The 15,592-nt window shown below is 55.4% G+C and overlaps 1 protein-coding gene across 6 annotated transcripts in view; it reads right to left on the bottom strand.

The window, feature by feature from the left end:
* The window catches only part of MAPT (microtubule associated protein tau), a 42,443-nt gene extending 32,658 nt beyond the window's left edge, over positions 1-9,785 (bottom strand). For all 6 annotated transcript variants that reach the window (XM_054281735.1, XM_054281730.1, XM_054281732.1 and 3 more), the window contains exon 1: positions 9,684-9,785. The gene's annotated coding sequence lies outside the window, so the exon portion shown is untranslated. The remainder of the gene's footprint in view (positions 1-9,683) is intronic.
* Positions 9,786-15,592: the final 5,807 nt, after the last annotated feature.

Genomic DNA, 15,592 nt, shown 5'->3' with positions numbered 1-15,592 from the left:
CATGCACTGTCCTCATTTCACCAAGCCATCACTCCCAGCCACTTGACACCCCAAACTGGGCGCCAGCCAGTCCCTGGCCCCCGTGCCCAGCTCCAGCTCCCCAGGGGTGACTGGCAGAGCTGGAATGCAGCAGGAGCTCACCAGGACACTCTGTAAATACAGAGGGAAGGCTCAGGCATTCTCGACACGCTGGTTCCTTAGCCTAGAAAGCAGCAAACACGTCAGATCTCACCAGTTTTCGGGGCTCCAGCAGGACCTGTCCTCACCCCAGCAGCCACCACGCCACCAGAGCAGGCTCTGTCACGCCTGTTTTAGCTCCCGTCTGGCTCTGCTGAATTATTTTTGTTTTTCATGACTCAGAGGCCCTTCAGATGAGGTCAAAAGTCACAGTGTGTTTCCTGAACATCATCTTTCATTCTTTAGTGCCAAAAGACAACAAACAATAGGACATTCATCAAGTGTCTGTGTTTTGCTTTTTATGTTGTTGCATAACAGCAGAAAAACGCTGTTCCCTAAAATGTTCACAACTGTATTTACTAAAACGAAAAGCTCCATTTTTTTATTAAATCTGCATCAGGTCAGTAAGAAGATAAACGCGAGGGGGCGGGAAAAAAAGCCTAATCTGGAAAAGCTCAAGAGAGAAAACAAACAAACAAACAAACATCAGCAGGAGAGCTGAGCGTAGGGATGACAGAATCCTAATTTTCTGACAGGGAGGGGAGGGACTGGGACACGCCAGCCCAGGGGAAGCAGGTGGGCACCCCAAAAGGAGCACCTGGGAGCTCCAGCCCTGCTCCCAGGAGTTGTTGATCCCACAAGGATCAACAAGGCACCAGTGCCTGTTTCTGCCCATGTTCTGCATGACACAAACAGCAAGGGACTTACTTGTGATGGAGATGGCTGTGGCTCCCCACACCCTGCACAAGATCTGAGAGCCAGAGCTCTTCCTTCTAACACAAAAACCCGACAGTAGCTGCATTTGTACCTTTATTTCTCCCAACAAGGGAGCACAGTTCGTGCTGAGGCACAAGACAAACGAGGGTTTTACAGTAAGGATGAACAGCAAATAAAAACCTTTATACCAAAACATCCCTACTGAGCTCTTGGATGTCTCTCCCCAGCTGGTCTTTGCCCAGTTTGGGCCACTTGGGATGACAATCAAGCAGCAATCTGTCTTGTCTTGATTTTAGTTTTATGGGGCCGACGAGCAGATTTGAGCACAGGCAGATGCAGGCACTGTGACTAAGTGACAGTCCACATGGGAACACGCACCATAAATTCAGCCTCAGAGTTGTAAAACCATTATTTCCCCTCCTAACCCAAAGGGTAAAGGAAGAGAAAGTTGAAAAAAAAAATCCATAATCCACAAGCATTTCATCTTCCTCAGGAATCAGCCAAGTTGGTGCCAATCTTTCTCTTCACAGGGATGAGGGAAATTGTCCGAATTTAAGCCTGCCCCAAGTCTCGGAATTCCAGCTCAATCTCCCCCAGTACATTAGTTAAAAATAAACGAGGTGCAATCAGCCTCCTCGGGGATTTTATCCTCTTTCAGCTCTAAATGCAGCTCTGCTGTCACATGTGTGCCATGTACAAAGGGGCCGCCTGCCTCCCAGCATCACTCCTGCCCCAAAATAATCTCGCTCCTGCTCTCGGTTCACCAGGGCTCCATTCACGTTCCCCGGGGTCACGGGCTGTCTCTCAGCCACTAAAACAAAGGCTGGAAGATGCAGGGCCGCTGGTGTGTCAGCGCTGCTTGTTTTCATCGTGGATGAATGGAGCCAGCCTGTTTGGAGAGGCTCCGGCCACACCTAAAGCCACGGCTTTGTCATCCCTTATCCATCCCTTATCGAGGGAGGCAGGAGCCTTCTGCTGTCCCCACCGAGCCAAAAGCTTCACCCACCCCACACAGCTGCCCCTTTTCTGAGGAGAGGCATTCACGGCTTTTTTTCCTGGCTGCAGCAATCCCTACCCAAAAAGTCACTTTACTCCCAGCTCCCTCCCAAGCCTGGCGTTCCCCGGTGCTGCTCACCTGGACACAAACAACACAACCCCACAGCAGGATTTTTCCCTTTAAGAAAATCAGGAGAGGCTCCTGGATGCTGAGAGAGCAAACAAGCCCAAAAGTCCAAAACTCCTCTGCTAAGGTGAGCAGCAGTGGGTAATGAAACCTGCTCTGGAGCAGAGCACGGGCCTCAGACAGCCCTGACAATAAGCCCTGCTATTAGACACAAAAGCAGTGACACATTTGAGAGATTAGGCATTAATAAGTGCCTTCACATTAAAGAGCATTCATTCTTCACCTCCTGCCTGGAGGAACCTGAGGGAAGGGAGGAGCTGGCAAAGTAATCCAGCTACTACTGACATGGGGGGGGGGGAAAGCAGAACTCATGCAAAGTAAGCTCCAAAACCATGAAATAAAGAGGCAGCTCAGCAATTCCTGATGCTGGAATTCCTGCAGGGAGCTGAGTCCCCACCTTGCTCTCAGGCAAGCACCAGCCTGGGGCTGCCAGGCAGGGTTTAATACGGAAGGGTGAGACGGCAGGAACAGGAGAGATGGATGAGCAAGGAGAGCAGACAGGACAGCAGGCCCAGGTGTGCCCAAGATGCTGCTCAGGACGAGAACAAAACCAGGGACTCCTCCTGCTCACAGCTGCTCTTTTTGGATCACTCACCCACCACCAAAACCCTGCAGGGCTCCACAAACCCCAGAGTCACTCCCTTTGTCCAGCGTCCTCATTCTGGTCCCAATATCTTCATTCTGGTCCAAATACCCTCATTCTGGTCCCAATACCCTCATTCTGGTCCAAATACCCTCATTCTGGTCCCAATACCCTCATTCTGGTCCCAATACCCTCATTCTGGTCCCATCCTCTCTAAATCTGCTCTCCCAGGCAGTGACTCCAAGCCATGCCATAGTTTGAACAGATTTTACCTGCTTTCCTTTTCACCCCCCCTCAACAGCAATTTATTTTTTTCTGCCTATTCACGCCTGCCAGGCTCTCCATTATTAGACCGGGAAATGCTGAGGGAAAACCGTGTAGTTTTCTGTCCAATTTGGAGACGTCCATTGTTAAAAGCTTCTCGTACAAATCCCTCCAGGCAGCTCCAGGCAGCACCCTTTGTCATGCTGATGAGGCAGGAGGTAAAACCACACATGAGCAGTAACTTCAGAGGGCAGAATTTGCTCAGGGTGGAATCTGCCCTTGAATTCAGAGTCGGTGGGAGCTGAAAATCGACCACAAAAGGCAATTCTGACTTTGGATTAAATCCCAGCTTTGGGCTCACTAGCACCACAAACTACAGCTGCCAGCAGAGAAGCTCCAGTTCTGCCACATCACTCGGTTTCCTCTCACCTTAAAGCCCACAGGTAACTCAATCCCAGCCACTCTCAGCCCATCAAACAGGATCTGAGGAGGGTAATGAACACTGGCTCCTGCAGGGAGCAGTCAGCACTTTGCACCAGGTGGGTCAGCACCAGCCACATTTCCAAATCTTACATCCCCTTCTCTTCTCACCATACCAAAGTCAAGCACAGCTGCAGATATAAATGTCATTTTTATACAAAGGCTCCTCACATAACCCTGAGTGGGCACAAACACAGAGCAACCTCCGGGAAGGAATCCCTGCAGATTATCCCTTCTCTTGGGACAGTCTCCTCTCTCCTCTCATCCCGTGGTCTCCAACTAACACAAAGAGCAGGAACAGCCCCTGCTCCTTCTGCCTGAGGCTCAAACTGAGATCCACAGCAACCAGGCAGGACAAGCCTCATTGCCCATCACTTGGCCTCTCAATTTGAGTGTGACAGCGCTGGCCTGCCTGTGGTTTTGGCTGAGAACAGCTGGCCAGATGTGCCCCTGTCCCAGGAAGCCCAGGTGAAATGACATTTCATTTCACAGAGATGGAGCACCACACACATGCTCCATATTGAGACCTTGCACAGCTGGCCAGATGTGCCCCCTGCCCCAGGAAGCCCAGGTGAAGTGAAATTTCACATCACAGAGAAGGAGAGCAGAGCTGTTTCTGAGCACCACACACAGGCTCCACATTGAGACCTTGCACAGCTGGCCAGATGTGCTCCTGCCCCAGGAAACTCAGGTGTAGTGATATTTCCTTTCACAGAGAAGGACCAAAGCTGTTTCTGAGCACCGCACACACGCTCCACATTGAGACCGCGCCAACAAACCCAGGATTCAAGTAACCTTTAATCAAAGAAAAGATAAAATGTTTCCTAGGACGGGGAACAATTTAACCACTCTGAACACCTCCCCTGCTTGCGCAATTTCAGCTTCAGAAGCGCAAACTCTCCTTCGCAGGGCACGGAAAGCAGTTGGTTTATCTCAGAAGCGAATCTCCAGCCCTCCCCAAACAGGCCGAGCTGGATGTCCTCAGGAGTCACAGGAGAGGCTTCTTTAGATGTTTCGAGTCATTTACAAACACCTCATGGAATTTCATTCTGCGGCAACTGACTCGAGCCGCTGATGAAATCCATCTGAAATTACATCTGGCACTTCCAGGCAGACAGCCCGGGGCAGGGGCTGCGGGGGAGCCACAAAGTGCAGCTGATAAGTGGCACAAAGCCCTTCAAGTCCCACACGTGCTATTCAAACCCCTCAATACGAGTGGTTTCATCACCTCTCTTGAAGTGCTGAAGAGTTAACACAGCTTTTCCTGCCCCTTCATGCCCCACATCAACTTCCGTCCTTGCCTGGAGCATCACCCGGAGCTGGGGATCGCAGAATGATGGAATATCCCCGTCTGAAAGGGACCAAAGCGATCATCGACCCTGCACAGGACATCGCCACAGTCCCACCCTGTGCCTGGGGGCATTGCCCAAACACACCTGAGCTCTTCTTGGGGACAAACCCCTGCCCAAAGTGAGAAAACCCCACTGCTCTGCAGCACAGCACGGAGGGAAGGCAAAGAGGTCAGGGCAGGTAGAGCGGAGAGGCCGCAAAGATGGAAATAATTAGCCCAAGTGCAGCAATAATCCTTTTAGCTGCACAGAAGGTATCCCCTGGTGCTCCCTTTCCCTGGGTATTTAAAGAAGAGACGCTGAAAACAGGAGCCAGGCCGTGTGTTATGACCACCTTTACTAATTGGTCTGCTAGGAAAGAAAAGGGGAAAACCAGTGGATTGATTTCTGAGGAGCAAAGAAGCTCATTAGACTTGCAAAGAAAACCCACTCAAGTCTAAAGGCACCGATACTTCTCCTCCAGACTCCAGTGTAAACCACACATGCTTTCCACAGGCACTTAAAAAAAAACCCCAGCCTACAACCAGCAGATTTCGGTGTAAAACAAAGCTCCAGCTCACAGATGGAGGAGGGAGATCCAAGAGAGAGACTCGGATTCACTCAGTCCCTCACAGCAGAGCTCACCCACCTTACAAACCTCACAAGGGCTTTCCTAAAGGGCCACAATTCTGCTGCATCCAGCACATCCTAGGGTGAGCTGCAAAGACAGCTTGGGACTGAGGGCTGTTCGTGCTGAGCAGCCAGGAGGGAACAGCCCTGCACAGAGCAGGAGCTCCACATCTCCATGGAGTGATCCAGGGTGGGGGCTGCACCTCTGGCAAGGCTGAGCCAGCCTGGTGCTCAGGGAGGTTTCTCCAAGCCCACCCCGCTCTGCCCCAGACCCTCACCCTAATCCTGCTGCCAGGGCAGTGGGGACATCTCTGTGCTGCTCTGCAGGACCAGCAGCCCAAGCCACTCCTGCAATCGCTTCCTTTTCCATCTCCAGGGGCAGGCAGAGCCCTGCAGCACCCAGCACTGCCCAATTTACCGATGAGCACCCCCCAGCCCCGGGATGTGCCCTTGGGGTGAGCCCCAGGCACCACCCAGCCAGCTCTGGAGCCTGAGCAGCACAGCCCAGCCAGCAGAGCCCCTGAGGTAGGAAGAGATTACACTGCATTGGCAGAAAAACCCAGAAAGCCAGCCCAGCCACTGCAGCAGGAGGGAGAGGCCCTCAGAGAGCTGCTGCTCCTCGCAGCTGAGGCTGGGAACAGCCAGGATGCTGAGCTGGGGCTCCCCGTGCTGCAGGACAGGTACAGAGGGGAACAATCCCCTCAGCTACTCCAACGCAGCCAGAGAGGCCCCTTCTGCTCCAAGAAAGGGCTTTTCTACAGACTCGTGGGTTTGCAGACCTCAGAAGGAGCCAGAAAGAATCAGCCATGCCCATTTTGCTCAGGGCTGGCTGCTTTACCTGCGTGCAGAACCACAACCCCCCTAAATTCCTTTCAAACCCTGCTGCCGCATTCCAGCAGCCCCAACATCCTCCCAGAGGGATGCCACAAGCCCAAGGCACTGCACTGCAAGCTCCCACCTCTCAGTCCAGCCCCACACCTTAGCACAGAGCCTAGGAGTCAACCAGCCAGCCTACAAGCCAACTGAGCTCACCAGCCAGCAAGCTGAGCAAACTGGAAAATACAAACTGGAAAATACTGGGAGCCAGGTGGAAACCATTGCCCTGGCTCCTCCCTGACTCATTCATCAAGTGTCAGAGCATTCCTACAGCTAAATTAGCAGCACTGCCCCAAAGGACAGCAGCACCACAGCCAAGCCTCATCAGCACGCTGCGCTGACAAAATAAGATTATTCTGCTCAAGACAAACTCAAATCTTCCAGCTTTTGAATAATCTTGCTTTTGGGAAGAAAGGGACCGGCCACCCTGAGCATTTCCCCTTAGCCAGTGGCTCGTGATCCAATTTTCCACGCTCTGCCAACCCAGAGGGATTTGTGTGGAGGTCTGGGGTGGGCACAGCCGGCACCAGGACAGGCCCACCAGCCACGGCTGTGCTGCAGGATGTGTCAGGACAATTTGTCACTCCCGTGCTGATGGAGGCAGCATTTCAGGAGCTTCAGCACCGACACCAGCTCCAAAACATTCCCAACGTGGCCGTTCCATCAGCCCCGCAATGCTGAGGAGCCCAAACTGCACGTGGGGACACAAAGGCGACAAAAATTCCCTCCATCCCTGCTGCTGCACCCTCAGCACTGCCCAGCAAAGTGGTACCCAAACCGCACGCCTGGAAAACGCTGGAAAAAAGCTCGTGGTGCTGCACAGATCAACGAGCACTCCACGAGGAACACGGCTCTCAGAAATGCAGCAGAGGAGCACAAAAGGCAGAAGATGAAACACCCACCTCAGCAGCGTGCCACGAGACTGGCTACACCCAGCTCTTCCTCACCGAGAAAGGGCAGCTACAGTGTCACATTCTCCTCTTTTTTTATCCTGTGAGGACTGCCCGGGGGAGCAGAATTTACCACGGTTTTTGGGGAAGGAAATGACAAAGCTACAGCATTCCCTTTTCATATATAAAATAGGTGAAATAAATACATTTGCTTGGTCCTCCTGAAGGTGCAGTTCTTCAAGCACAGAGGGGATGGGACAGTTTGGATGGAACACCTTGGGGAGGCAGAGGCTGAGGGCAGCAAGGGATACAGGGGGGTGGGAAGGGTGAGCAAGCCCAAATTGGAAGGCAGAGCTGTAAATACTTCACACAGTGCTAGACAGAGGGAGAGACACCAAACCTGCACTTGCACCTGCAGCGGCTGGGCCCATCCTCTCCTCAGGGAGCTGCACACAGAGCTCCCACCACCGCTATCCCCAGTTAATCCCTGCAGGATAAACATCCCTCTCCGATCTGTGACACCATCTGTGGGATGGGCATCGCGTTCCCCGAGTCTCAAAAAATGAACCCCACCTCAAAGAATGAGAAAATGCAATACTTTAATCAGGTGTGAACCATCTGCCAGCGGATGCCCATCCCTGGAAGCTTGGGGTGCAGGCTGGAGCAATGTGGTCTAATGGAAGATGTCCCTGCCCATGCCAGGGGGGTGGAACAACACGGTCTGTAAGGCTCCTTTCAACCCAAACCATTCCATAATTCTATGTTCAAATCCTCTACAAATCACAGGTAAATCAGCCAACACTTTGCTTTTCTCCTTAAGCTGCTCATCTTGGGGTGAAAACCAAGCATTTTGGGTATTAAGAGCGAACAAAGCATAACTGGGTTAGCAATTTTTTACTCCTAGAGAGAACGAGGTTTTAATTCTTCTCCCCTCAAGAGCAGCCTGCAAACGCCCAACTGAGACCTGTTCTGATTGACCACCCTGAGAAAAATAATGCCAAGAAAACTGAAAGCCATCAAACACCCCACATGTGAGGTGCTGGCAGCAGAGCCAAAACCCCTTCCACGGATGGAAGCAGGCAGCCATTGCTGGACAAGGCACATTAACGATCCTCAGCAGCAAATTCTGTTCCACTGATTCACACACGCACCCAACATCTGCCCACATCCACGCCGGGGGGAAGCTCGGGAATACTCTGCATACAAATGGTGACAGCTTAGCTCATCTCAGCTGCTCCTTCCAGCACGAGCAGCAAATGGAGCTGCACCTCGCGGCGTGGTACCGCAGCAAATGGAAGGAGAAACTCCCTCTGAAGTGATGGCAGCTGCCCTGCAGGATTGCGTTTCTAGGTGTCCAAAAACACCAGGAAAAATCGTCTTCCCTAAGCCAACCTTCCCTCGTGCTCGGTGGCAGTCGGGGATGCAGGCAGACATCTCCATCCCTCACCTGGAACGAGCTGTTTCTGCTCCTTGCAGGGTGAATTGCTCCAAGGCAGGAGGGCAGGTGTGTGCTCCTGGAAACACCTGGCCAGGAAACTTCCCTTTTCCCAGCTAAGTTATATTTAAAATAAAGAAATACCCAACAAGCACAGGTAAAAAAGGCGAAACCCAGAAAGGGGGGGCAGCTCCACGCCCCACCTGGTGGGATTTGGGGATGAGAAAGAAGAGACAGCATGGGAAGAGGCAGATGGAAGGGACAAGGGGGCAATTCCAGCATGACAAGGGCAATCCCAGCATGGCACTGGGATGCTTGGGATGTGCCCGGCACATCCAGGGACCAGCAAGGAGCCCCAACCCAGCCCCAAACCCACGAGGATGGGCATCCCCATCCCCATCTTGGGGCTGGAAAACACCCGGGATTCAACAGGATGGGACCCACCTCGCTCACGTTAAACACCGAACCCCTCGACACGGGCACCGGGGGGTGCAACAAAGCCGGGCAGCGCCGGGGTGCCGTGACCTCAATAACGCTTCCCCCCACGCAAAATTTAGGGCTGGGCGTGTGCAGCTCCTTTTTCCCCTTTTTTTTTAAATTCGAAACGCTTTTTCTTTACGGTTTCCCATTATTGATTAATTTGCCGTTTTTAATCACCGCTGCCTCCCCCCTCGAGGCGGCTGCAGAACATGGCCCCGCGCTGCCGCCCCTCCTGCCGCAGCCCCGGCCCCACCTGCCGGGAGGAACGGGGCCGAAACGGGCGCAAAGCGGGGGGGAAGCCCCAAACCCGCCCTTCTCCATCGCTCCATCCCTCCATCCATCCCTCCATCCATCCATCCGTCCATCTCCATCCCTCGCCGCCGCACCTGCCCCGGCCGCCCGCGCTGCCGCAGGGGCCGCGCCTCGCGCTGCCGCAGCCCCGGGGCGCCGGCACCGGGACACGCCCCTCCCCTCGCTTTTGGGATGAAATGGACGGATTTTGCTTCTCGGGGCTTGATTGATTTTTTTGGGTTTTTTTCTCTCTCCCCTCCCCGTTCTCCGCGCGGGACGCGGCGGAGGGAGAGCGCGCCCGGGGGTTCAGCGCCCCGCTCCATCCCACGGCAGCCTCCCCTCCCCGTACCTGCCGCTGCTGCGGGGGTGTCGGCACCGGAGCCGGCTGCTGACAGCGGTGGCGGTGACGGTGACAGCGGCGGCGGCGGCGGCGCGGGCGGGGCGGGGGCGCGCGCGGGCTCCGGAACCTTCGCCGCGCCGGCGGGGCGGGAGCGCGCGCGCGCGTGCGCGGAGCGCCGCCGAGCCCCCCCCACCCCGGGCCCCCCGCCTCTCGCGGGGAGCGCTCGCCCCGCCCACGCGCGCGCCCCCGCCGCCGCCGCCGCCCCATTGTCTGCGGGCAGCGGGGGCGCGCGCGCCGCCCCGGCCGGCAGGGGGCGCTGCCGCGATGCCCCCGCCCCTCACGGCCCGGCCCGGCCCGCTCCGGCCTGCGGCGGCCGCGGTGCGCACCGAGCCCCGGTACACACGGAGCCCCGTTACTCATGGAGCTCCAGTACACACCGGTACACACCGGTACACACACCGGTAGACACCCAGCTCCGGTACACACTGAGCCCCCCCGGGACACCGCCTCGCCCAGCCCTGCCGCCCGCTCCCATCCCCAATTCTGCCCGGCCACGCGCCCCGCACACGCTGCGGAGGGGCACGGCCCGCAGCGTCCATGGGGATGGCGGCAGCGCGGCTCGGGGGAGAGCGGCCGCCCCTCGGGACCCACTCAGTATCTGCTCAGCACCACTCAGCACCATCTCAGCATCTGCTCAGCACCATCTCAGTATCTGCTCAGCACCACCTCAGCACCACCTCAGCACCATCTCAGGACCCCCTCAGCACCATCTCAGCGCCATCTCAGCACCATCTCAGGACCCCCTCAGCGCCATCTCAGGACCCCCTCAGCACCACTCAGCACGATCTCAGTATCTGCTCAGCACCACTCAGCACCATCTCAGCACCACCTCAGCACCATCTCAGGACCCCCTACAGCACCATCTCAGCACCATCTCAGCGCCATCTCAGTATCTGCTCAGCACCACTCAGCACCCCCTCAGCACCACCTCAGCACCACTCAGCACCATCTCAGTATCTGCTCAGCACCATCTCAGTATCTTCTCAGCACCACCTCAGCACCACCTCAACACCATCTCAGCACCACCTCAGCACCATCTCAGCACCCCCTCAGCACCACCTCAACACCATCTCAGCGCCATCTCAGTATCTGCTCAGCACCACTCAGGACCCCCTCAGCGCCATGTCAGCACCACCTCAGCACCATCTCAGGACCCCCTCAGCACCATCTCAGCACCATCTCAGCGCCATCTCAGTATCTGCTCAGCACCACTCAGCACCATCTCAGCACCATCTCATGACCCCCTCAGCACCATCTCAGCACCATCTCAAGACCCCCTCAGCACCACCACAGGACCCTCTCAGCACCATCTCAGCGCCATCTCAGTATCTGCTCAGCACCACTCAGCACCCCCTCAGCACCACTCAGCACCACTCAGCACCATCTCAGCACCATCTCATGACCCCCTCAGCACCATCTCAGCACCACCTCAGCACCACCTCAGCACCATCTCAGCACCACCTCAGCACCATCTCAGGACCCCCTCAGCACCATCTCAGCGCCATCTCAGCACCCCCTCAGCACCATCTCAGCACCCCCTCAGCACCACCTCAACACCATCTCAGCGCCATCTCAGTATCTGCTCAGCACCACTCAGGACCCCCTCAACACCATCTCAGCACCACCTCAGCACCATCTCAGCACCACCTCAGCACCCCCTCAGCACCATCTCATGACCCCCTCAGCACCATCTCATGACCCCCTCAGTATCTGCTCAGCACCACCTCAGCACCACCTCAGGACCCCCTCAGCACCATCTCAGTATCTGCTCAGCACCACCTCAGCACCCCCTCAGCACCATCTCAGGACCCCCTCAGCGCCATGTCAGCACCACCTCAGCACCACCTCAGCACCCCCTCAGCACCCCCTCAGCACCATCTCAGCGCCATCTCAGCACCACCTCAGCACCCCCTCAGCACCATCTCAGCACCCCCTCAGCACCACCTCAACACCATCTCAGCACCACCTCAGCACCACCTCAGCACCATCTCAGCACCCCCTCAGCACCACCTCAACACCATCTCAGCACCACCTCAGCACCATCTCAGCACCCCCTCAGCACCATCTCAGCGCCATCTCAGGACCCCCTCAGCACCATCTCAGTATCTGCTCAGCACCACCTCAGCACCCCCTCAGCACCATCTCAGGACCCCCTCAGCGCCATCTCAGGACCCCCTCAGCACCCCCTCAGCACCATCTCAGGACCCCCTCAGCGCCATCTCAGCACCATCTCAGCGCCATCTCAGTATCTGCTCAGCACCACTCAGCACCATCTCAGCACCATCTCATGACCCCCTCAGCACCATCTCAGCACCACCTCAGCACCCCCTCAGCACCATCTCAGCACCCCCTCAGCACCACCTCAACACCATCTCAGCGCCATCTCAGTATCTGCTCAGCACCACTCAGGACCCCCTCAGCGCCATGTCAGCACCACCTCAGCACCATCTCAGGACCCCCTCAGCACCATCTCAGCACCATCTCAGCGCCATCTCAGTATCTGCTCAGCACCACTCAGCACCATCTCAGCACCATCTCATGACCCCCTCAGCACCATCTCAGCACCACCTCAGCACCACCTCAGCACCATCTCAGCACCACCTCAGCACCATCTCAGGACCCCCTCAGCACCACCTCAGCGCCATCTCAGCACCACCTCAGCACCCCCTCAGCACCATCTCAGCACCCCCTCAGCACCACCTCAACACCATCTCAGCACCACCTCAGCACCATCTCAGCACCCCCTCAGCACCATCTCAGCACCACCTCAGCACCCCCTCAGCACCATCTCATGACCCCCTCAGTATCTGCTCAGCACCATCTCAGCACCCCCTCAGCACCACCTCAACACCATCTCAGCACCACCTCAGCACCATCTCAGCACCCCCTCAGCACCATCTCAGCGCCATCTCAGGACCCCCTCAGCACCATCTCAGTATCTGCTCAGCACCACCTCAGCACCCCCTCAGCACCATCTCAGGACCCCCTCAGCGCCATGTCAGCACCACCTCAGCACCATCTCAGGACCCCCTCAGCACCACCTCAGCACCCCCTCAGCACCATCTCAGCACCCCCTCAGCACCACCTCAGCACCATCTCAGCACCATCTCAGCACCATCTCAGCACCATCTCATGACCCCCTCAGCACCACCTCAGCACCATCTCAGCACCCCCTCAGCACCACCTCAACACCATCTCAGCACCATCTCAGGACCCCCTCAGCGCCATGTCAGCACCACCTCAGCACCATCTCAGTATCTGCTCAGCACCACCTCAGCAACCCCTCAGCACCATCTCATGACCCCCTCAGCACCACCTCAGCACCATCTCAGCACCACCTCAACACCATCTCAGCACCATCTCAGGACCCCCTCAGTGCCATGTCAGCACCACCTCAGCGCCATCTCAGCACCATCTCAGCACCATCTCAGCGCCATCTCAGTATCTGCTCAGCACCACTCAGCACCCCCTCAGCACCATCTCAGCGCCATCTCAGTATCTGCTCAGCACCACTCAGCACCCCCTCAGCGCCATCTCAGGACCCCCTCAGCACCACCTCAGCACCATCTCAGCGCCATCTCAGGACCCCCTCAGCACCATCTCAGTATCTGCTCAGCACCATCTCAGTATCTGCTCAGCACCACCTCAGCACCCCCTCAGCGCCATCTCAGGACCCCCTCAGCACCCCCTCAGCACCATCTCAGCGCCATCTCAGCACCACCTCAGCACCCCCTCAGCACCATCTCAGCGCCATCTCAGGACCCCCTCAACACCATCTCAGCACCACCTCAGCACCACCTCAACACCATCTCAGCACCACCTCAGCACCATCTCAGCACCCCCTCAGCACCATCCCAGCGCCATCTCAGGACCCCCTCAGCACCATCTCAGTATCTGCTCAGCACCATCTCAGCACCGCTCAGCACCCCCTCAGCACCATCGCAGGACCACTTAGGTGCAAATCAAGGACAAACAGGTCTTTCCAGGAGCCCACACATGCAACACCAGTCTGCTTTTTAAAGTAGACCAGGTTGGGAATGATCTGTCTTGGTTTGGAATAAAGCTTTATGGAGTATCAGAGCTCTTCTCTTACTACAGTATCAATAACGGCAAACTTACAGATTAGAATTGTACAAAAAATTGATTTATGAACATGCAATGTTATGAGATAGTTGGGTTTTTTGTTTTCATGTCAACAGTAATAGGCAAGCCATCAGAAACCAGAGGAATGGTTCTTTTCTGCCCATTTTTAAACTGCCTAAAGAGTACCCACTACAATTTAGCTGGTAAATTTTCCTAGATTAGACACGCCTCCCCTCAAAAATCTATCACAGCTTTGGGAATTGTAAAATAAACACTACAGTGCTACAAGGGGATCCGTCCTTGTGAGACAACTGAAAACAAGATGAATTGCAGTGCAAGCAGCTCCAGCCCAATGTGGGACAGCAGCTCTGTCTTCCTGAAGTCACCTCCATGCCCACTTACATCTGCCTGGGTTCCCAGCACAAATCCTGTCTGGATCCAGGCAGTCCTGGGCTGGGCAGTGAGGCATGGTTAGCCAAAGCCAGGCAGTGCTCAGGCACAGCCACTTCCAGGCCATTTAGATCTGTTGGCAAAGGATAGCTAAGAGTGAAATGCACCAATTGCTGCAGCAATGCTGAGATGTTTCCAGAACTGCTGGAGCAGCCCAAGTCCCAAAGGGCAGCCCTGGGTGGGAAGAGCTCGTGGCGATCAGCAGATCCTGCCCCAGCTGGGAGGAACTGCAGAGAAGCTCTCTAAGAGCACATCTCTTATGTACGTGCAGCAGGCTGACAGCTGATGCAGAGTTTAATTACTGCACTGAGCTCTTCTGTCCCTTCTTCGTGTTCACAGGGGCTTTTTTTTTTGTTGGAAAACGTATCTAGGAATTTTTCCTACTTTTCCGAGGCCAGGCTCCTCTTTCCTCCACACTCCTGGCCCATACTGCTGCTAGGTGTATACTATTTCAACACAAAACTATAAAGGAATCCTTTAGGGAGCAAACCATGAGGGTCTTTATCTTCCATACCAGTATCTTCATCCCTAAGACCAGGCTTATTTTCCTCCCAGGAGACTATTTTAACACAAAATTATAAAGCAATCCTTTAGGGAGCAAACCATGGGGGTCTACCTGTATCTTCATCCCTAAGACCAGGCTTATTTACCTCCCAGGTGAGATTTGTCCCCTGTTTCATAACGACCAAGGTTTTCCCTGGCAGGCGCCACAGAAGGCAGAACACCACTCTGCAGGTCTCACCTGCATTAGAAATTCTGGGTTATATTCTGGGTTATACAAGCATGATGTCTCTAGGGCCTCCTCTGGCCACAAGCTGCTTCATTTGAGTCACTTAATTCAGCTTAAGCCTGGCTTTTGCAAAACCATAATGATCCCGGCTGAAACAAATACTCCGATTCTGCACTGGCTTAATTCCATTCAAGCACTACCCAGATCCTTTTGCAACCTGGCCGTTAAAGTTCACTTAAATTAAGGAACTGGGCTAACCGCTTTCCAAGCGGGATTTTGGAGGTGACCAGAGGGGATGGATGGTTCCAGGGCTGGCAGAGCAGGTGTGACCCTGCCCGGTGAGCAGCCCCGGGCACACAGAGCAGCGCTCTGGCCCAGGACACCGGCTGGGTTTCGTAAGAGCTGCGAGCAGCGTTACACAAGCAGCATCCCCGGGCCGTGCCTGCGGTGTCACGGCAGGACAGAGCCAGCAGGGCTCACGCAAACCTGCCCAGCATCGCGACCAGAGCTCAGCCGGCTCCTTCCCACGACTTTCAGCCTGGACAGTGTGAAAAATGCGTGTATTTTATGATTGCCTTTTCTCAGATATTAAAGT

This window comes from Melozone crissalis, unplaced genomic scaffold (assembly GCF_028551555.1).
Source record: "Melozone crissalis strain CALT ecotype California unplaced genomic scaffold, PUWL_Pcris_2 ptg000032l_1, whole genome shotgun sequence".
NCBI classification, from domain to species: domain Eukaryota; kingdom Metazoa; phylum Chordata; class Aves; order Passeriformes; family Passerellidae; genus Melozone; species Melozone crissalis.
Note: the sequence above shows the minus strand (reverse complement) of the source record. Positions and strands in the feature narration are given on the sequence as shown.